We start from the raw sequence: 22,167 nt of genomic DNA, 5'->3' as shown, positions 1-22,167 counted from the left end.
GAGGGACACCTGTACAATGTTACAATGTGGAAATGTCCAAAAGCAAAACAATGAAACAGGCCTGTGATATAGTAACTGGTCTCATTCACTAGGCTGTACTGGGTTGGATACAGCAACATGAGGTCAGCCAGTCTCCTTGCTTTTATCTAGCAAACCCAAGAAGAGAAGCAGAACACAAATCTATTTGCAGCCTTTACAATACACCACCGCAGTGAAGCTCATCCTACCAATTAATTTTTTTATAAGCCAGGCAGTGGCTGGTGAAACTTTTTCATCTATATAAACCTAGCAGTAAAGCCCTGAAAATAATACACAATCACTTGTCTACATGAGAAAGGTTTACCAGTTGAGCCTAAATCTCATTTTAAACCTGTTCTCTACCTTCACCAGCCAAAATATAAGGAGATGCTTTCATACTGAAACAAGGACACTGTAGTGGAACCAACACCAACTTAACTAAGCAGCTTTAGAGATCACCTATCAGCTTAATTCAGTGGTCTCCAACAGACAGGCCTTAGGAGTCTTCCCATTAGATATTATATCTTCAGTTCAGTAGGGCTAGACCTACAGTTCTGCAAGTGTCATTAATTTTCTGTTAGGCTGGATGAACCATGGTTCCTTCATATTATTCTTGCTCACCAGCAGGGAATAGGTTATTGGTCCCCACTATAGTTTGATCTTCACAGGATGGTTTTAAGCTGGAGGCAAAAAACTCCAGTATGAGGTGGAAGAAAGGCCTGAGCTGCGCAAGTTCATGAGACATACACACTGACTTCTCTAGCAATGACCAAGTCTGCTGCTGGCTCCATATATCTGACACACAGAGCTGAGAAACTGGAGACAAGCTAATGTGGAGATGCACCAAGTCACCAGCTTCACAGCAGAAAGCAGATAGGGCAACTAAAGGCCCTTCACACCACACCTTCTCCAGCAAACCCAGGCCAGGCCCAAGGTGCAGTACACTGCACCTGTCTCGGCTCTAGAGGTCCTTGCAGCTTGTGTTTGATGGAAGACACCTGTCTACCCTGTGACTAGATATGCTGTTCCTGTGAGAACAGAGATCTTGAGAGAGGAGGAGTTGTCCTGATGCAGCAAGCTCATCAAATCATTTGGAAGGAACTTTGGGGGGGACATCTAGTCCACTCATGAAGTGGGACTACTACCACCACTAGAACATGTCAGCTGTGCCTTTGTCTAGTTGAGTCTTGGAAACTTAAAAGGATGGAAGTTCCACCACATCTATGGGTAATGTGTTTCACTGCAGCACAGGGCCCCTAGGGAAGTTTTGCCTATGCCTCATCCGAATATCCCAAGACACAGTATGTACTGCTAGCCATAGCTGGCAGAAGACCAAGTCCTATCCAGACTATTCTAAAAATGGTAAGCATACAATGAGAAAAAAATAAGTAAACATTTGGTAACAGGCTCACAAAAACAGTGTACAAATGCATTTCTCATGCTACCTGAAACTCAGCACTAACTACAGGAACTCCTTCAGGATTTCTGTTTTCAAAAGCTCTCTCAGTCAGCAGAACTGAAGAAAGATTATGGTACTCTGATACTCCCTCTGACAGAAAAAAGCTGCATGAAAACAATCAAGACAACATTAAACAATGTCTGACTGCAAGCCCAGCTTCCACAGCATTCTCTGTTCAGTAGGGCAGTTTACAGAGTAGGGATTTCAATCTCTGATTATGGCCCCCCATTTATGCTGCTCAGTTCTCCAAGGTAGTTATCATCAAGTGCAAATAAACTCACAGGGGGACACTTGCCTCCTCTAGTTCTAATTAATGCCACTGAAACTCATCATTAGCTAGGTGTATGAGGGCAGCTCATACACATGTAACCATCTATCTGGAAAACTTTTGTATAATTCCAAACAAAGTGAGTTTGAGTGAAGGGAGCCTTTTCGTCAGGAGATTCTTCTGATTCAGTTCAAGAGAAGGCTAAAGCACCAAAACTCACATACCTCATTTGGCTCTTTTCCCAATTTCTTGCTAAAGCAAGGAAGTAGTTTTATTCTGGTCTGCCATGTTCCAGGTTAACTCACTGCATAATTTAGTGTAGCTGTCTTACAAATCATGCTTAGAATCACAGCATTAGGATTGGAAAGGACCCCTGGAGGTCATCTGGTCCAAACCCCTGCTCAAAGCAGGCCCAACTTTGAACTTAGATCAGGCTGCTCAGGGCAAATCATGACTGTCTCTGAAGACAACAGCCTCTCTGCAAACACTCCCGTTACAAAGAACTTTTTCCATATAGCTATTGTAACTCCCCTGTTGCAAGTTGTATTCATTGCCTCTCAACCTTTTTCTGTGCTCCTCCAAGTAGAAGTTGTCTCTGTCTTCTCTTTAACTACCCATTAGGCAGTTGAAGGCTACAATTAGACCTCCCTTAGCGTTTTCTTCCCCAGTTGAATAAACTCGGGTCTTTTGGTCTCTCCTTTTATCTCATGTGCTCCAGTCCTTTAACCATCTTTGTCACCACTGGCTGGACTTGCTCCAGTTTGTCAACATCTTCCCTATACTGTGCAGTCCAAAAATGGACACAGGACTCCATGTACAGTCTTGCAATTGCTGACTAGAGGGGAACAATCACTCCTCTCTACTTGCTGGGTACAATCCTATTAACGCAACATAGTATGCGCTCAGCCTTCATTACCGCAAAGTCATGCTGCTGATTGACCTTCAACTTTTCTATCAGGACCCCCAGGTCCTTTTCTGCAGGGCTGCTCTCTAGCCACAGAGATTCTAGCCCACACTTCTGTCAAAAACAACATTCACTTTCTGACATGCCTTAGCAACATCACAAAATCAGCATGTAATTTTTAATTCAAAGCCAGTGAGTACACCTCATGAGCAGAACAGAAAATAGATGGTTTGTGAGGGTGCCTGAATTTGCTTGCAACTGATAATTTAGGAGGTATTTAGACATAATTTACAAATTGTATGCCCCCACCTCCTACTTTATTTCTTTTCCCAACACAGTATCTGTCCCTTACATGTTTGTGTGAGATGCCACAACTTTTGCCTTCTCTGAGGCCTCATGCACCAGATATAGCAGGGCAGCCTGATCATCTGGGGTCTACTGGGGAGAGTGAACAAGGAGCAGATATCTGCTGCCAGAGTCAAAGGAAGCAGAAGGGACACATCCTTGCACCACAATCTCTAACCTGTGAGCAGAAGAAAGTTCTCTGGTTCAGAGTATCTGGTTCAGAGCAGAGGCCAAGGAGCGAGGGGTGGAGGAAAGGCCAGGAGTTGAGCACTCCCCCCACCTCCTCACTCTGAGTTTGAATGAACAGAGGGAGGAAGAGGAGAAGAAAGACGACCTGTCTGGTCAAGAGAGTGGCAGAAAATAGTGCAGCTCTCCAGAGAGGAGACCACAGCAAGGAGCAGTGAGGAGAAAGGTGGCTCAGGAGCCCATTATGTTTTCACCAAACTGCCCTCTTCCACCAGAATGCCCCAAACATGTCAGCACTGCCCCAGGAACAGATCTACAACGTTTCTCCCAAATCTAGTTCCATACCTGGCTATACCTACCTCCCCAATGTACACATCAGATTTTATATTCCGACTCATTTGATTTCTTGTACTATTTACTTTTTAACTCACAGTATGTTTCTCTTTTCTGTGGGTGGTTTAGAGCAGATTTTACAGCTGTTAGGCTTTAAATAAAGTATCTGTTGTACTTAATTGTATTTTAAATGATTCACACTCTGCAGGTGTGCCTCTATCTGCTCTATTTTCCACTTTGCCCAAGCACAATAATCTCCCAAGACAAGATCCATTTTGTCCAGCACTGTAGCTATGTCAGTCAAGGGTGCAGTCGATGTTAGAACATTACTTCTGGCAATGGCCTAGAGCAGATACTTAAAGAAAGATGATTAGAGACAGAGCAGGAACAGAATGTGTCCTTGGGGCACTGGGCTGACGCTTTGGAGATCTAACCACAATGACCCAAAACCCCTTTCCAGGTGGTAATATAAAACACAGCATAGTTTGGGTCATTTCCTCTCACCCCCTGCCTTTGCCCTGAGCATGATTTAATTTTTTAATACTGTGAAATCCTCCGTTGTGGTGATTCTTCCATTATTATTATTATTATAAACATATCAACACACTTAATTGTCCATTATGGCTTCTAGTGATCTGCTTGGCCTAGAAAACTTCCCTTCCTTGTTTTTGGAGTTAGGTAGTATCTTTGCCACCTTCCTTCCCCATGATTTAAGTGAGATGTGATTTTGAGATGAATGCAGACACATATACAAAATGTGCTAACGCAAACTTAGTAATATCTTTGGAACTGTACCAAGTGGGAAAAGATGAGGCTGGTACAAGTCCTGTCAACAAAGTTCCACAGCTGCTGCCATATTAGTTGCTTTCATACTAAGCACTTGCTGCAGCATATGGTAAAGCTTTCCAGGTATAATCTTAACCAAAGAAAGAAACCGCCACCAAATACAGAAATTCACTTGGTGACGTACTTATTTAAATATATCAATCTTATATACCAGAACCTATCTTGTAAGGGGACCAGCATTCTGTAAGGATATATCCTTGCCCATGTGAATTCACAGTCTAAACAACAGATGCATACAATAACTGTAGAAGCATATGCTGCCAACAGGTTCCTATAACATGGCAGAGTTTTAATGGAGAGTTGATCATTTTAACAGTTTCTTTTTATGCTACTCTGCCTTGTACAGATTATTTGTGTAATAATAAAATAAATTTATGGTTTCTATTTTATTTGTTCTGACCTTATATATAACTAACATCCACTCATGCAAACTGAAAGAACTCCATGGCAGATCTAGTATTAACATATTCAGTCTGAATAAACTGTTTGGTAGGATTTGGCCAATCAGGACAGTATTAAAAAAACCCAATAACTAATAATATCCTATTGCTTAGTACTTCTACCACATTTTACAGTTAGAAGTACTGTAAAAACCATTACTTGATTAATCAATTAATCAAGAAGTTATAAAATTAGCTACATTAACTAAACTAATTAATTAATCAAGAAGCTATTAAAAGCCTGACTGAAAGGATATCGATTGCTGCTAGAAATAACAATGCAATTGCAATGTTGTTGTGCAAAGATAAGAATTTCAGAGTTGGGAAACAACAGTTTGCAGATCTATGAAGATTCACGTGCATGGATTTGAGATGCACCCTAAAGCTGTGTGGCATGGGAAACCAGAAAAGAGGTAGAATATGTATTGTCAAACATAACGGCTTGTTTGAAATGGCACCACTTTCAAACACAAAGGAACAAGCTATGGCTGAGATCCTGCCTTGCAAGAAATTCCCATCCTGAAGAAAAGGTAGGAAAAATTAAGAGAAAACATACATCTACTTTATTTTTCAGCCTCGGTTCCCCTGAGGGCAGGTGAGTTAGGCATCCACTTACTCTTTACCTCTTGCTTATAACTAGGCCATCTATTTTACAACCCGAGCACCTTACCAAGCTACACATCTTACAGAGCAGGACTGCAGCTAATTTCAGTAACTTCTCTGATCCAGTCCTTCTAAGTGCTGATTTTTTTGCCCCACTTCGACAAGGCCAAGCAGTAGCTGAGTTTCATCTGCTATTAGCACACTCATAACTCTAAAGCTACAGGAAAGCATGAGTGAAAGCAGCCACATCGATGGCTGCCAGAAGGCCTTGTGCACAGGGTTTATCAGAACTACAGGCTGATTGTTCAGGATTGTCCATCTCCCAATCCTACAGTCATACTTCTGATGGGATATTGAATTGCAACAGCAGCACTTCTGGCACAGAAGGGGTATTTGAGGCACTGCGGATCTCCTCCACCTCGTGATTCCAGAACATGTTAGGCTACACCTCTGTACCGGAGATGAAGATAGCTGCAGGTAACAATACAGGGCACTATAGACTGTATATAATCTGAAGGCTACTGCTTGGTGATCATGGCAATAGAAGAGCTGAGGGGAGTTTCCCATTCTTCCTAAGCTGGCCTGTGGTAAGACAGGTTTTATGTAATGGCATCATTAATCCCCTCCCCCCACTTTCTTATTGCAATTTTCACCCCCCTTCCTTATATTTTATTAAATTTCAATCTCTTTTTGGTAATAGCGAACAAACAGAAAATGAGAACAGAATATTATATCCCATAGCATCACAGCAGCTTGAGAGACAGACACATCAGCACAACTGAGGGGAGGAGGAGGGGAAGTTCATATCAGGTATTGCCTTCCCTCATGAGGCAAATATATAGACATAAAGAGCTCTTACACAAGTGAAGAAAGCCCTCAGTTTGCTTGGGTCTTGAAGCAGAGTACTGGAGCAGCCTACACTTCAACTTAATTGGCATAAAATAACGCACGTTATGGCAGTCAGTGTCTCCAAGGACGAGCAGCAGAAACAGATTATACACCCTGTCATGCAAGGCACAGTCTGGTCCCAGTCCTTGCATCCTATGAAGACTGTAGTTTTGTGCATATTGTATTGCAAGAGCCATATATACTATATATGACGCCCAAGGTTAGGTTAGGAGCCTGGGCTACAACTTGGTGCAAAAAAGCGAACAGCATTTCTGACTCAATGCAGAACAAAGCCTAACACTTTCTGCACAAAAACATTTTCTATTCCATTTCCCAAATGGAAAAAGAAAATCCAATTCTGAAAAGCATAGACGCAATGTCGTTTTAGTCTAGCTGTGGTGAATGTCTGTATGGCATACTGCTGGTGAGGAATCTTTCCTTTCCCTGCTAACACTAGATTAGTAATTCTCTCTTTCACACTGTATGGCTCTGGCATCAACTCCACTGTTCAGGAAAAGCCCAGTCTCCCTGACTGAGATCACTATTTATACTGGATGCCCATTAATTGCCTTGCTTGGAATGATTTGCTGTGGGTTTTCTTTTTTTTTATTCTAGCTGCATTATGTCGTGATCTGATGATTGATTGGGCCCTGTGAGCAATCATGAGCCCAAGCCTATTGCTGCTAGCTTGATAGAGTGTATATCTCTATTTCATATTCAATAATGATGAATGGTCATGGCTTACATTTATATAGCGCCTTTCATCCAGAAAGATCCCAAAGCGCTTTACAAATTGATTTACTGTGCAAACTATGGGGTTTATTCTCCGCTTCATAAGCTCGTATAAATCCCATTGAGTTACTTGCACTTCATCACGGTACTTGGTACTGCCCAAACAAAGCACAAGCACTCTTTATAATACACCTAGGAGAGAGTCAGGGAACACTTACAAAAATATGCAAGTGTTCAGAACCTCAGCTTTATGTCTTATCCAAAAGGCAGAATCTTTAGCAGCAAAGCATCCACCTAACCCTGGGAAAGTGCTACTTTTTGCACTAACAGGGCTTCCTGTATCAAAGGACTCCTTGGAGAGGACAGCACCAAGGGCTGAGCCTGCCTGCTCACATGACTGCACCCTGAGGCAGCAGCTGCTAAAAACAATCAGTTCCTTCTGTTTTTTAAAAAACACTATTAAACAGAAAGCTACTGGCAGTTGAACATCAGGAACCATCAATATAGGTTGCATGGGTTTCTTCTGGGTTGCAGAAGAATGGAACAGGAGGAAGGCTCAGGCAACCTTCCTGGCAATAATTTTGAGCAAATATTTAGCCACAGCATGATGCTCTGCACGAATGTTTTGAAGCAAATTACCCAATTGCCTTCTCCTCTGTTCAACTTGGGGTGGGGAAGGAAATGCATCAGGTATGTGGCTGGCTTCAGCAACCGCTGTTGTTCCCCACCTTAATGACTAGCGAAAGGGAGCCCCAAACCTGGATTCTAGCCCTCGCATCTTCCAAGCCTGAGGGATATAGAGTGAAGCGGGGAACTCATGACTGAGACAAAAGGTAATCACCTCAAGTGTTTTTTCAACATTCCCCACTTAGTCTAAAAGCTTTAAAGGAGCAAGAGCATCTCTATCTCCATGACTTTGGCAGAGATTTAAGTGAAATGCATAAAAATAAATGCAGAAATTCTCAAAAAAATATGGTGCCTGTGAAAATGAGATGCCAACAGTGGCTCCTACCAGTATGCCATGGGTGTAAGCTGAACAAGCTCCTGAGTACCCTTTTTTCCCCACACTGTATCACTTCTGAAATGGCTGCAGTACCAATGCTGGTTCTAATCTGATCAAAGTCATATCAAGTTATCCCAATGCTTGTGTGAAAGACCCACCTCCTAAGGGATTTTAATCTAAATATGTTCTCTGGGAACCCAAAAAGAAATAGCTCACAGATATTTGAAGGTAAAAGGTATCAATCCAGTGCTAGAATTACATATGACTTTCATGGTTTTGCCACTGTCTTTTCTTTCTTGGCCTATCAGAACTACCATGCTGACATACTACAGCAATAAGCTGTACAGCATATTCTTTCATTTTAGGGGACCACCATGGTGTGATGAAGGCCTGTTTTATCAGCCTAGCTTCCACAACTTTTGTGTGGCTAAATTTCAGTTCATTTTTTACTTCAATTCAAATTCTTCAATTTCATCTTCAACTTTACATTAGGTACTCTGCATTTGCATCCAAAAAGCAAGAAAATGAAGAACATTTTTAAACAAATGGCCTGCTTAGCAAGAGGGGAACCCTAAGCAACCTTCCAACACCTAAAAGGAGAATATTAAGATACAGCCAGGATCTTCATGGAGGTACATGGCAGGAGAATGAGAGACTGTGGGAACTAATTGCAAGAAGGGAGATTCTGACTGAATATAAGGAAAAACGTTTTCACTGTAAATAAGTAGAGGAACATGTTACCCAGAGAGACCATGGAATCTCCATCCTTGGGGTTTTTCAAGGTCCAGCCTGATCCTTCCTGCACACACTCCTCTGCTCATCTAGCACTTTTCCCAAGCCCCTCCCTCACTTGTTTAATTCCTCGTGTGTTATGTTCTGCATACCAGTGTGGCTCCTTCTTCTCCTTCTGGCTTTGATGTCAATAGCAGGGGAGTGAGAATAAGAGCAAGACTCCCAGTTCTAGTCTGTAAAATGACAGTGACCTTCAGATGTTTAGAGAAACAGTGACACAGAAGACCAAATCACAGACCTAAGATAAAGCATGTAACTGCATCAACAGGAGAGCAAATGAGTAGTTCCATAATGAGGACGGGTACTTGCTTATTGCAGACAGCATTATCACGATTTAGCTGCCAAACACTAGCGAGCAGCTATTGACATCATACAAGCTACTGAAAAGAAAAATCTCAATAACTTACCTATTTTTCATAATGCAGGGATACTGGAAAAAGTATAATAATGACCCTTTACCTTATTTTAAATCCTTACCCCATTCCCTTCATGCTATGGAGATATCAGAGTTCCTTAGCCAATAGTGTAACTGCTGTTATACAGACAAAATACACATTGTTGGCAGTCCAGTGGCAGGGGTTTTTTTTAAAGTTAACATTGGAAGACGTTACAGGTTCCACTTTCGTCACCAAACAAATGTTTAGAAAGTATGCACTTCCGTAACTGTCCTATTTGGTGGATTTATATAACCAACAAAGAATGACTAACTCATGAGATCAAAGCCAACATGAATATTTATAACAAGGAACAGGCATGCTGGTAGAATAGCAAGAAATTCTTACAATCTGCTATTTGTAAGCTTTAGAGAAGCCACAGAATCATCCCATAGCTATTGCTTGAGGCTGGGATGCAGTTTCTCCTAGTCACAGGTTCCCCAACCTGACCAAGCTCTCCTAGCTGTATGGCCCCAGGCTGACACCACCAGAGCAGGGCACCAACAGGCAACGTGATGCCAACCCAGGTGGCTCCCTACCACAGCTGCACCAGGAGTGCTAGGAGACGGAAGGCTACTGAAAAAAAGTGACAATAAACTTACCTCAGAACCAAGGCTATCGGACTAGAAGGGAAACAAACTCCGTATTTTCAGAAACCCTGAAAAATTACCAAGCACAGGAAAAGGAATTCACCCCACGTGAGGAGATACTGTCCAGTCTAACTGTTCAGCAAGTAGTTGGAAAGACTTCATGATTTTTTTTTTTTTTAGCCTTAGAAAACTTGCTAACAATGACAGGACAACTCATCTACATTGAAGAACAGGTGACAAGAAAGCCAGAAAGTAATTGTAAATTAAAGAAATCCCATCAAATTAGTTAAAGCAATAGGGTCAGAGTCCATTTTCTGGCAAAATAGCTTTCCACTTCATGAGAAACGCCAACATAAATTACTTGAATTGGACTTTTACTGGTACTCATCTGCAAAGCCAAGGACTAAAATAATGCTTGAGACTGAGATTCTCCTGATCTAAGAGGATCCTGTCCCTCCATAGCAGGAGACACATTCACAGAGGCAGGGATGCCAGGGAAGCCTGCATCACTTTCCAAAGCTTTATTTATCCCAAGGATAAAGAGAAGATTCTGACAGCCCTCCACATGCATCAGTCTATCCTTGTTCACCACGACTGAGATCACATCATATCAGCACTATAAAAAAAAAAAAAAGGAAGATGACACAGGCAGCAGTTTTGGAAATGAAAGCAAAAGCTTTTAAAAGCTTTGCAAGAAGACTATGTGACTGATAGTGCTCAAAGACCTTAATTTTTATACAGAGAAATAAGAATAAAGCAATGTGGCATAAAATTTTCAAGTTTCTTGACCTTTGCAGGCAGATCAGTTTGGACAGAACATAACAGTGCTCAGCACAGTGTGTACCAAAGACCTCGGTGTCCAGCTCCACGGGCCTAGAACATCATTGTATCCACCTGTACATAGTGCCGCCCACTTAGACAACAAACTTTCCATCCTGCAGCTCTCCAGAGATGGTGTGACGTGAGCCCACAGCAGCCAGAACTACGTGTCTTGTAAAGCCCTCCGAGCTGAACAGAACGTGACAGTACCCAGAATCATCACTAAAGCAGGAAGGGGGTCCAAAAATATATATGAACCAAAGCTTGGGAAAGCAGTGTTTTACAAAAGCAAGTGGAAAACTACTACGATCCTGGGGTTTTTTCCTTCCCAAAGCAAGCAAGTGCCAGAATGCATGAACCCTATTTGTATAGGAAAACACACGATCCTCTTCAGACTCCCAATGTGGATAAGCATGTTGAACCACACCATCCCCCTGCAGCCCACCCTCCCCTCCCTCTCCTCCGCTGTAGATATACAAGGCTAAGTTGATGAGCTGTTCAGCTTAGTGTGAAATGTGTTACATTTTCCCCCCAGCTGCTTCCTGATTGCAGTATTTACTTTTAATCTCCTCTGCCTCAATGCCCGATAAAAACTTTGTCACATTAGATGGTGACAGATGGGAAAGAGAAGGGGGGGATCACTGCAAGGGAACGTCCTGGCTTCCCAATAATTTTTCACAACGCCAATTATGTCCTTCAGTGCTTCCCGGCATGTGCACCCATGTCAGCAGAGAAGGAAATAGAAAGGCATAAATAAAGACAAAACCAGGCACTGCGTGGCTTTAATCTGCAGAATAACATTTCTCATTTGGGTGAAATATTGTTGGATTCTCTCCTGTGCTGGAAATGGAGACACACACACATATATACACAGAGACACAGATGCACAGAGTTCACAACTGCTTTCCTTATGCGTGGATACTACCCATCCTCACAAGCAGCTCTTTGGCATTGTGCACAGAAAAGTACAGGTTTCTCCTGCTTTCTGAAAGGTATCCATATCCAGCAAGCCAAATCTTGTGCTCTTTAATCCATCCACCATTGACTAAATAGGGGTACTGTGAGAATTCTCATCTTTAGGGTATCAAAATAGTTCTTAGAAAGTTTAAGATCATGACCTATTATGCTGTGCTTGAGGCTGCTGGCAAACATCAGTTTCCAAGCCTAATCCTGGATGACGCCACATTTGCCACCATTAGATGTTCCATCCAAGGTGGCGGGCTAAAAGGAAAGTCTCTTGAATCTGAGTTACTTCTTGCTTAGGTCTCTGAGCGACATGAAATGCATAACAACCTATACATCTCCACCAGTACATAGCAACAGCTGAAGGCAATCATGGAAGCAAAGGGAGAGGGCCCCATGAGGAAGGAGAGACATGTTTGACCTGTGCTGGGATTTAGCCAGTCCTATCAGGACAAAACAAAACAAAAAAACCAAACAAACCAACCAAACAAAAAAAAAAACCCTACTTTTTGTTTGCCCTTGCTATATTCAAGAAATAAGGCTTTATGTACTTCCTTTGTAAACAAGGAAAAAAAAAAAATAGCACTTTCCCAGCCATTTTTTCTTTGAACTAAGAGAACCACACATGCTTTCGACCACAACTACTACTCCTTTCTTGACAATCCTGTCTCAGTCCCAAACAGGAACAAGAGTTTGGTGACTTCCATTCCAAGAAGAATGGACAGGCAATGGCCCAGAGGAGTGCATAATGAAACAACAGCAGCTGCTCTAGGGCACAATGGAAATGTAACAACAGAGATGAAGGGAGAGGAGCCTCAACTGGAACAGAAGGAAAGGGTAACCTTTCTAACAAGAGAAGTATATTATGATGGCGTACATGAATGTTCACAGGTAGGACATATTCAGGCATCTTCCATCAGGCCAAAACTTGGCCTGCAGGAGTCTTGGTAAAAGCCAAGACAATGCCCCTGTCCACATTAGACATGAAATAAGATATGTAAATATGTAATAAAGCAGGTACTCTCAAGCCAGGAGGCTTCTGGGTAGCTACAAACTGGGCATCAGCCAAAGCTTTACTGATTCAGTCTCTGGGGGGAAAAAAAAAAAAAGTGAATGAAGAGTCTCTGGGCTCAGGGCTGGAAGATTGAGCAGGTATCAGGCAAAGGGCTGTGAGCCACAGAAGTGATGAAGAAGCCACTGATAAGATGAACTATGCTTTATAAGAAGCCACGGAACAAATGGCTGGAGCTGGCACAGAAAAGATAAGGCAAAGGACTGTTAGTATTAAGTTCTTTACCTGTAGATTTGCTCTGCTGAAAATAGTGAACTAGTAACAGAAATATGGTCTCAGACAAAGCATCCTCATGGCTGTGCATGACCAGATTTCGGCATTCATGTCTATATTTACAGGCCTATCAGTATGGACATATAGGCAGGTTTACAGAACTGGTTATGCCAACAAAACTCTCCCAGAAGCTCAACTACAATGGGCTCAGTATGGTATTATAGTGGCAGAGAAAAATGTCCTTTTCCCTACAGACAGACCCAGTGAGGAAACACAGGTCTCTGAAGAACTTGTTGACTGGAAAGGGCACAAATTAGCATGACGCAGGAGCAAGAACAGCCACTTACAAGAGAAGATTAACATGAAGAGAGAAGAAATGTCAAGGCAAATAGATTTAAGAAGAAGGCCAAAAGGGAAAAACTCAGATCTGAATCATTTTTAAAACCCTGTTGCCTTTCCAAAGGATGAGCGCTAAAGGCTAGGAACTGTACATGGGCCTTACCCAGTAGGATCCTCTGAGAAGTACCTGGGATAGAGCTGCTAAAAGACAGCATCATGTCTGCAAACAGATATAGCGTACAATTGCTTTGGTGTGGTACCATATCCTAGGGTGAGGTTCTTTGTCCCTTCCTGTTTTTATAAAGCCATTGACCCCAATCACTTGTGGTTGACTAACTGATAAGACTTTAAAAAATAAAATGTAGATGTATCCAGATTATTTGTTTTCATCTAGCCTCCAAATTAGTTACTCAGCAAAGTAATATTCTTGGCTCTTCACAGCAATATTTTTGCAAACTAAATGAAGGTGTTTCTACAAAGAAAGGAAAAAAGCAGACATCTACTGTCCTAATGTCATTTATCTAGAAGTGTTTTTTCCTTAGGCAGAAGAGCTGAATCACATTTTATTTCTCTGATTCTCCCTAGAGATGGTCAATTAGTTTTACTTGAATTTGTTCTCATTTGCAAATTATGTTAAAGGAGTGGGACTGTCCTAGGAATCAGAGGCAGAAGAAATATTTTCCTATTTAAGTTTTGGTTTCCTTCTAAATGAGAAGGATAAGAAGCTCATACGCAAAGGGCTCTTTCTCTTCTTTCATCCCAAGTTTATCAAGCAATACTCATGCCATGGCTTCTCCTCCTAGCTTAGCTGCCTTATCTTCCACACTTTAGCACAACACGATCAAAGGCTTTTTTGCCCACATATCTTAGAGCTTACACTTAGACTGGGACTACTTAAGCACAATGACAAAGACTTGGAGAATTATTTTGGTTTTCCTGTTAAGAAGTATGTACATTTTGAATGTTTCTCCCCCCAAAATCAGACCTTCCTTCATTTAGGCACAATAAACTTCCTAATGATGGGAGAAAAACAACTGCCAGATATTCAGTGACCATGTAGCTGTGCACCAGGAGGGTTCTACATGCTGCCCCATTAACTTCAGTCTCTAGAGGAAAGACAGGAGCTCAGTTTCAATATGCACTCAACTTCGCTCTGCCCTGACTTTTCTCAGTGAACATCACCAGTTCCTTAGGGGAAAACTCCAGCTCCTGAAAATAACAGAAAATTCACTTGGCTTCCTCTAACCACATGGTCCAGCATTGTAGCGTAAGGAAACAAAGTAAGCCAACCTTCCAAGTCAAAGAGCTGTCTCTGTTCAACACAAAGCATTGCAGATTATATGAACAAGATGGTCACTATATTACAGAATATAAACATGTAGGAAGGTCTTGCTTGTTTTGCCAGGAAAATGTTCTTGAAGGAAAAGAATACAGGGGGCCCACCTTGCCAGCTAGCAACCCAGCCAGCTGTCCAGGAAATACCGATGTCACACTTAAGGGGTATTCAGGAATTAAAAAGCACGTACTTCCTTTGCCTGCTGTATGAATGCATGCAGCACATAAACCTGCACCTTCTCAGAGAACTTGCGTTTGTACCTGGCAACGTGCTTGTCAAGGCACTTGTCAACAATGGTACAAGAACATAGCCTATACTTTTTTAAATAGTCCAGAAAGTCCTATCAGCATTCCACAAACATTACACTGAGATTTGCAGAGGCCTATGGAGGTTAGATAACAATTCCCAAACCAGCTTCCCTTCAGTCATTTTGAACAGTCCATCCTCAGTTTGCATAAGTCAAAGCAGTGATGGAGGGTGGGGAAAAAAGCAGTCTGAAAGTAAGTTTTGCCTGACCCTTGCAATCTCAAGATCACAGGATGTTTACCATGGTCCTGTGGGAGATTCCATGTTTTTCAGTACTCACCCAGCCCCTCACTGTGATGCACTGTTGCAGTGCCAGCCACAGCAGTGATACGCAGTGTGTAGCCAACTGGGCAGAACAGGGGACAGCCCACTGACTCTTGTTGTGCAGGCCTCATTAAAATTTCCGGATCCTCAATGAAAACTGAGTGGTAGTGGCTCAGAGTACACAAGTATTCATATCAGTGGTTTCAGTCAGCCATTATTTTCAGTCATCCACACTTGATAGCTGCCCTTCCAAAGGAAGCATATGCAAGTTAAAAGGATTAGCAATACTATACTCAGCTGCTACTTCTGAAGTATTTAATACAGTATATACTAATTCCTGATAAGGAACAAAAAGCAACATTCTCCCTGCCCTATACATCATTAAGGTCAAGTACTGCATGCCTGCATCATCCACACTAACATATTTCAGCTTACAGTCTGCAGACCACCAGGATTCCTCAAAATACTTGTGAGAGAACCACAAAAAGGCATGTACAAGAAGCAATCCCATTGTCAGTAGGCTCAGTGTCACTATACAGGAACCCACACATCCATGGAAAAGTATTTGAGAGGTCCACAAACTCAAAAGGCTGAAAGACATCATAAGTGTGGCAAATACTACATAAACAGAAACATTTTAGCTGGACTAATGAACAGGCATCAGTATGTGGACACCATTACTAGATTTGCCATGGAAGTCTTTAATGATAATAAGTGAAACTCCTCATAAATTCTGTTGATTTAAAAGGATAATAATAGATGTTTACAAAGCATCTGTATTATTTTGTTTCAAAGCATTTCTTATTTTCTTAAAAGATGACTAAACTTATTTAGGAAGAAATCACAATGATATTTCATGTGTTTCTCATTCAAAGTCTTTGTAACAATAGCATATTTTCAAGACGAGTGTATTTTTCCCTTCTGTTCTGCAGAAAATTAGTATGAATAGCAACATATTTATCTGTAGGGGAAAATAATGCAATATGGCAACAGAAACCAAGAGATCTGGTTAGAGAGCAACGATTCAGTGGAAAAGCCTTTGGTCAGAGCAGATACCAAAGCAAGCAGGGCAATTTTATTACAAATGCTGTTTTAGTATTTATCTACAGATACAACTTTTATGAGACCGATGGGTGACAATAACTCCTCTTTATTCAACTTCAGTGAGAAGGTTTAGGGCTGTATTCAGTACTGCCCCCTTGCACATCAGAACATCAGAAAATGAGAGAGTCATAGAATCATAGAATTGTTAAGGTTGGAAAAGACCCTTAAGATCATCAAGTCCAACCGTTAACCTAACACTGCCAAGTCCACCACTCCAAATGAGGTCTCTGAATATGCCGAAGGGATTAGTTAACATATTCCAAGCCATTCAGCATGGAACAGAGGCATTGCAGAGCACTTGGAAACAGACCATAACTGTGACCATGGCAACAGGGGAAAAAAGAAGGAGAAAAAAAATAAACACAAAAAGTTTTTGTTAACAATTCTGGTGGAATGGCCCAAACTGATTTGAAGCAACAACTCTCAACTGCAAGGTCACTGTATCCAGTGGTCCTCAGATCACATCAGCAGACGGGAGCATCAGGACTGGACCTATGTACAACTCATCACCTTGTACTGAACAGGAGGAAACGGCACAGGAAACTACTGGATATGGTCTGTGGATCTTAGGCAACCAGTGAACCACAGCTCAATAGGAGGGGGGCTGCTGTGACACAGAGGCTTAGCTTAAAGACTGCACCCTGCTCCTCCAGAACCAAAGAGCAGCAAATGCACAGGCTTCAGCAGGACACAGCAGCAAGCTAACCAGCGAGCAGGTCTGAAACAGTAACATTAGGATCTCGGTCAACCACCTCTCACCTTCAGGTTAGAAAAAAACCCCACCTCTTTAAAGAAGTTTAAGAAGTAAGTTTTGACCACACATTTTTGTCCACAGCTAGTTAAGATGTGAATTTGAGCCCTGTGGAAGCAGAACAGAGGCCGTTTTTGCTTCTCAGGGTTTGTGAAGGCAAGGGTAGTGGGTTTCAGAAAGATTATCTCACAGTTCAAACTCGTTAATGAAAGAAATAAATTAACCAAGCTCATTTTTCAGGGAATTCTTGTGTAAACTGGAATTTTTCCAGTCTGTGAGCCCCGCACTGTGCTAACCCATAAATCACAGCAAGCAGGTTGTCTGTATAGTGAGCACAGCCACGTTTGGAGATGGAGGGGGGGGAGAAAGCAGCATATGTTCATGGAGAAAAAAAATCCATAAAAGCAAAACAGGAATAAAGAATACCTCCCTTGCCCACCACTGGAACAAAATAAAAGGCTTGGCCTCAGGCACTGGAACATACGCTGTCTGCAAAGAGCCCCCCAAACCAGGGGAAGGCACCTGAAACAGGTCAGCTTTTAATTGAATACAATATTAATTACTGCGTGCACCATTAACGGTTTGTGGGATTTGACTAATTAATGTAATAGTTTCTGAGTCACGCTCATTAAATATGAAAATTACGCCGGTGAAAGGTATCGGTTTCATTATCAATCTTGTATGGACAGGAGCGGGGGTGGGGAGAGTGTGCAGTGGAAGGATTCCCACCCCAAGTTATTGTGTTATTAGCTCTCTTCTCTTGGAATTGGTTCAGGTGGGCAGAAGGAAGAGCCAAAGTGAAAAGGAAAGAGGCAAGGAGAACTGGAAGCATTGCCTAGTGTCATGAGCTAGTGGCTGCAAGTCAGGACCCAAAAGCTATCCAGCTCAGAGTGAATGTACACTTTTGCTTAGTGGACAGAGCTGGCTGGTCTGCATGTAGCTCCGACTAGTTGTTGACAATTCCCATCATAATGCATAGTTTCCTTCATCCCCCTGGAACAAGCATAATGAGAGAGACTGATGTCACATGGGGTACTTAATTCATTAACCCACGTAAAGCATGCAGCAGTCCCTTAGTGGAAAACTATAGGGAAGGCAATTATCACTGTTAAAAGTCAGCTCCAGAGCATAATTATGCACTAAGGATATGTTGAGATATACTGCCATGGGACACAACCCTCACACGGGGCAAAACTGTTAGAGAAGGAGGGCCAGAGATGTTCTACCTCTCATTCCTACCCAGCGGTCCAGGGTAGGGCAGCACTGATGTACTCTAGAGGGAGCTGCCATCAGTCCTGTATGAGAAGAGTCACCTGCATGCAGGATCTCTGGGGAAAGAAAGGAAAGGGAACATCAGTGCTCCAGGGTCCCCTTGTGCCCTACCCACCACAAGAGAGCAAAATGCAGAGATCACCTTCTAGACTGAAATTTGAGAATAAGTACATAGCTGAGACAGTCGGAGGGGGGAAAAAAACCTCAAGAGTGAGATAAAAGTCTAACATCACTTAGGGGGACCATTTTCCCAAGCACCATAGAAGGAGGTAGCATTGCCATCCTGTTAACAATGCATAAATGCTGCACAGGGAGCCCTAGGGGAGTAGAAGCAGAGATAATGCCAGTGATATTATTTTTGTAGCAGTCCTCTTGACCGATTCTTAACGTATTTGGCACATGCTATGGGGGGAAAAGGGGGAAAGGGGATGGCCTTGTGCCAGAGCTGCATGCCTTCACATTCATGCTGCAGGTATACATCAGCCTGGAAGGCCCAGATATAGAGAAGAGAAGCCAGCAGGTGGGGAAAAAGCAAGAAGAGGACAATAGCACACATGCAAAACCCAACAAACAACTCAAATCCCTGATTCTCCTTAAAAGGTAGAGAGCAAGCAGTAAACCTGTAAGAAAGAGGAAATCACATACACTGTGTTAGGGCTTTTATCCATTTTGTCTAACAAGTAATGGCTTTCTGATTTTTTCTTCAGAATAGATGCCAGTGTTCTTTCTAAATAGCATCAGCTTGCAAGGAATCTGTGGTTGAGCCTGTTGAGAGTTGGTTAGATTGTGCACAGCCTGCTCCTCTTTGGGCTTGTAACACACACAACCAAGAACAGTCGGCAGGTTCCTGTACTGCACCTAAGGCATTATTCCTTCTCCACTGTACGTCTTCAGCCCAGTCGCTCACACGTAAGTGTTACTTCATACTTCATACTCTGAGCCTCGTCACCCCGTACTGAGCAGGGAAGGCAGGTAGCTACAATCAGTTCTGTTTCATATAGGAACTATGAGTGCCATGGGCTCTGAGAAAGCTGTAAAATTTGGAGGGTCCCTGGTATAATTAAATCCAAAGTTTTTATTAAGATGATAACAGGGCTTTTTGCAACCGTATTAACAAGGCTACATTTGCTCTGCATAACAAGACAAGTAATCACTCATTTATAGAGTGAGAACAAGTTCCTCCTGTGATTCAAATCCTATACCAAACAAACAAGAATTCTTCTGGTCTGAAACAATGCCCCATACAGATGGTATTTTCTGGTCCTCCCTTCTTCCAAGTCATAAGGTTTCACTGAACTCCTTCCCATCTATTTGAAAGAGGAGCTTTGCATTTTTAATCTGAGTTAATCAAAACAGCCAGGGCACTACTGCCCTACAAGCTACTCTGGGGCTGGCTGAAGGTATTTTGGTTACACTTTTGTGTACATTTCAGGGATCAAGAGAAGATCTAATTCATACCGCTCCCCCCTCTGGCTTTGCTAAATGTAGTTCGGCCTGGGCTTACAAAAGTCTTTGTAAGGACCTTTCATCCCAGTTGTTAATATAAAACATTTGGCTCAGGAAGCCCCTAAACTGCTGGATTACCAAACACTGCTATTCTTCCCAGAAATATGCAATAGTGCCATTACCAAACAGGACATCAAGCTACATAAATTCTTGTTCAAACTTTTACAGCTGCTTCATACTGCCATAGTTCCCACAAATTTTGTCAATGACGACAGAAGGGACAAAGAGAAATTTTCCCTACCAAAAGCAGAGTTAAGATACTCTCCTCTAGGAAATGTGCTGAGGAATCATGCTCAGCCCCTCGCTTCTCACTAGCACTGCAACAGCTTTTAGCAGCTCACACTTACTTTTAGCTTCACTGACTGTATCCTCTACACACTAATTCGATTCTTTTCGGTTCCTCTCATTCCCCACAGCTTTTTTCTGTGCTGATGAAAAAGGGAGGACTTTCCAGACTGGAGTAAAAGCCAGGATTCTATATACAGAAGTCCTGGCTGGAAAAAGAAAACTCACTCCCATCACAGAGCAGTTTGTGCTAGGGGGAGAGCCTTTGCAGCTATGAAAATACCCAGGTTGCAACTACATAATCAATATATATCATGGTCTCCTGTATCTCCCATAACTTTACTAATATGAGTTCACAGTGTTTAATGAATTTAGCACTATATACTGTTGAGATATGCTGTCATTGCCTGTTATCTCTTTCTATTTCACATTTGAGCTACAGAAGCATTTAAAGTATCTCTGAATGAAAGTCAGTGTTCCCAGATGAACATGGCATTAGACACTTTCAACTTCAGTTACAAGAAAAGCACAAAGTAAGAACATGCAAGTTAATACTCAGTTAAACTTTACAGCAGGTAAGCATGCCTATACTGAATCTGCAGCAAATTAAGTTATTACTTAAATACCAGTCAGACAAAAGCAACAGCACTGCCCTTCAGATCAGTAATGTTCCATCAGACATCAGAAAGTAAACCACCAAAGAAGAGGCGGGATTGGTTGTTTTGTTATGTGTTTTTGTTACTTTAGGGGTTTTTTTTAAAGGCATCTCTTCCACCCTATCACACATCGCAATTATAGGTATGTGTCAGCACCTGCCAACAAATATATTTAGGAGATAGCACCTAATTGCTGCCAGTACTTAATTTAATTGTTACAACTGCACAGACTTTATTTATGACACCATGACAAAGTGGCATTTATCTAAGCAAAGTTATAAGTACTTTATTCATCACTTCCTCCGCATGAGACTTGAGTGGATAAATTCAAACTGCCTTAGATTCCCCCTCGCAACATCATTCTGTGCTTCTCTGGATTAAAAGAGGACAAGAATCGGTCAATGTAACACACAAAGAAAGTGTGGTAAAGCTAGAGCAATAAGCAGGTTTTTTTTCTTACTGTAAGAACTTTCAGGTTTAAGACAAGCATCAAAGTTCTGCTTTTGTAAGCTTTACAAGAAGGACAATTTAATTTTTCCAAACAAAAAGATATTAAGATCCTAAACCAGCAAAGGGATTTTTGAGTTTCTCCTTTATCATTTAGCCTAGGAGTTCTATTCACAAAGCATTGCTTAGGTGGTTCTTCTTGCCTGAAGACTTTGGAATGGTTTTAGAAGAAGGTATTGCTGTCCCATCAAAAAGTACAGCACAGAAAGCAATAGCAGGTTCTCTAGGACACAGGAGTCAGTGACAGAACTAGGAATACAAGCCCACAGCTGTGACATTACAGCTAAAACAAGCACATAATTCTGAGCACAGGGATAAAAATAACTTCCTACTGTTGAATGATGCTTCACAAGCAGAAACACATCAAAATTACTGCTCTAGAGAATTTACAGTGCCAGCATTTGTGACAAAATCCCTAAAAGCCACATGTTGATAGACATAACAGGATTTGAGGCATATATGTATCAGGGTTGGTCTCCTACTTGCTCGGGCAAGCTGATTATTGGAATTTCAATATGGAAGGGATGTATCGATCACATCATGCATTATGTGATTTATGAACTTATGCAAGGAACTGTCTGTCCTAGCAAGACCAGGCAGCAGTGAGTAGAGTAGCATGCTCTATCTAAGCCAGATCTCTGGAGAGAAGCCTCCACACTTGTGCTGCTTTTGGCAGGGGTACAGTTAATTTTCTTCATAGTAGCTAGTATGGGGCTACGTTTTGGATTTCTGCTGGAAACAGTGTTGATAACGCAGAGATGTTTTCCTTACTGCTGAGCAGTGCTTACAGAGAGTCAAGGCCTTTTCTGCCTCTCACCCCACCCCGTCAGCGAGGAGGCTGGGGGTGCACAAGAAGCTGGGAGGGGACACAGCTGGGACAGCTGACCCCAACTGACCAAAGGGATATCCCATACCATATGATGTCATGCTCAG

At 42.1% G+C, this 22,167-nt stretch overlaps 1 long non-coding RNA gene across 1 annotated transcript in view; it reads right to left on the bottom strand.

The window, feature by feature from the left end:
• Nucleotides 1-15,392, bottom strand: part of LOC309593279 — a 62,842-nt gene extending 47,450 nt beyond the window's left edge. The window contains exon 1 of the long non-coding RNA XR_014228747.1: nt 15,170-15,392. This is a non-coding gene — a long non-coding RNA (uncharacterized lncRNA). The remainder of the gene's footprint in view (nt 1-15,169) is intronic.
• Nucleotides 15,393-22,167: the final 6,775 nt, after the last annotated feature.

This window comes from Platalea leucorodia (assembly GCF_965183815.1).
Source record: "Platalea leucorodia genome assembly, chromosome: 7".
NCBI lineage: Eukaryota > Metazoa > Chordata > Aves > Pelecaniformes > Threskiornithidae > Platalea > Platalea leucorodia.
This window is presented reverse-complemented; position numbering and strand designations above follow the sequence as displayed.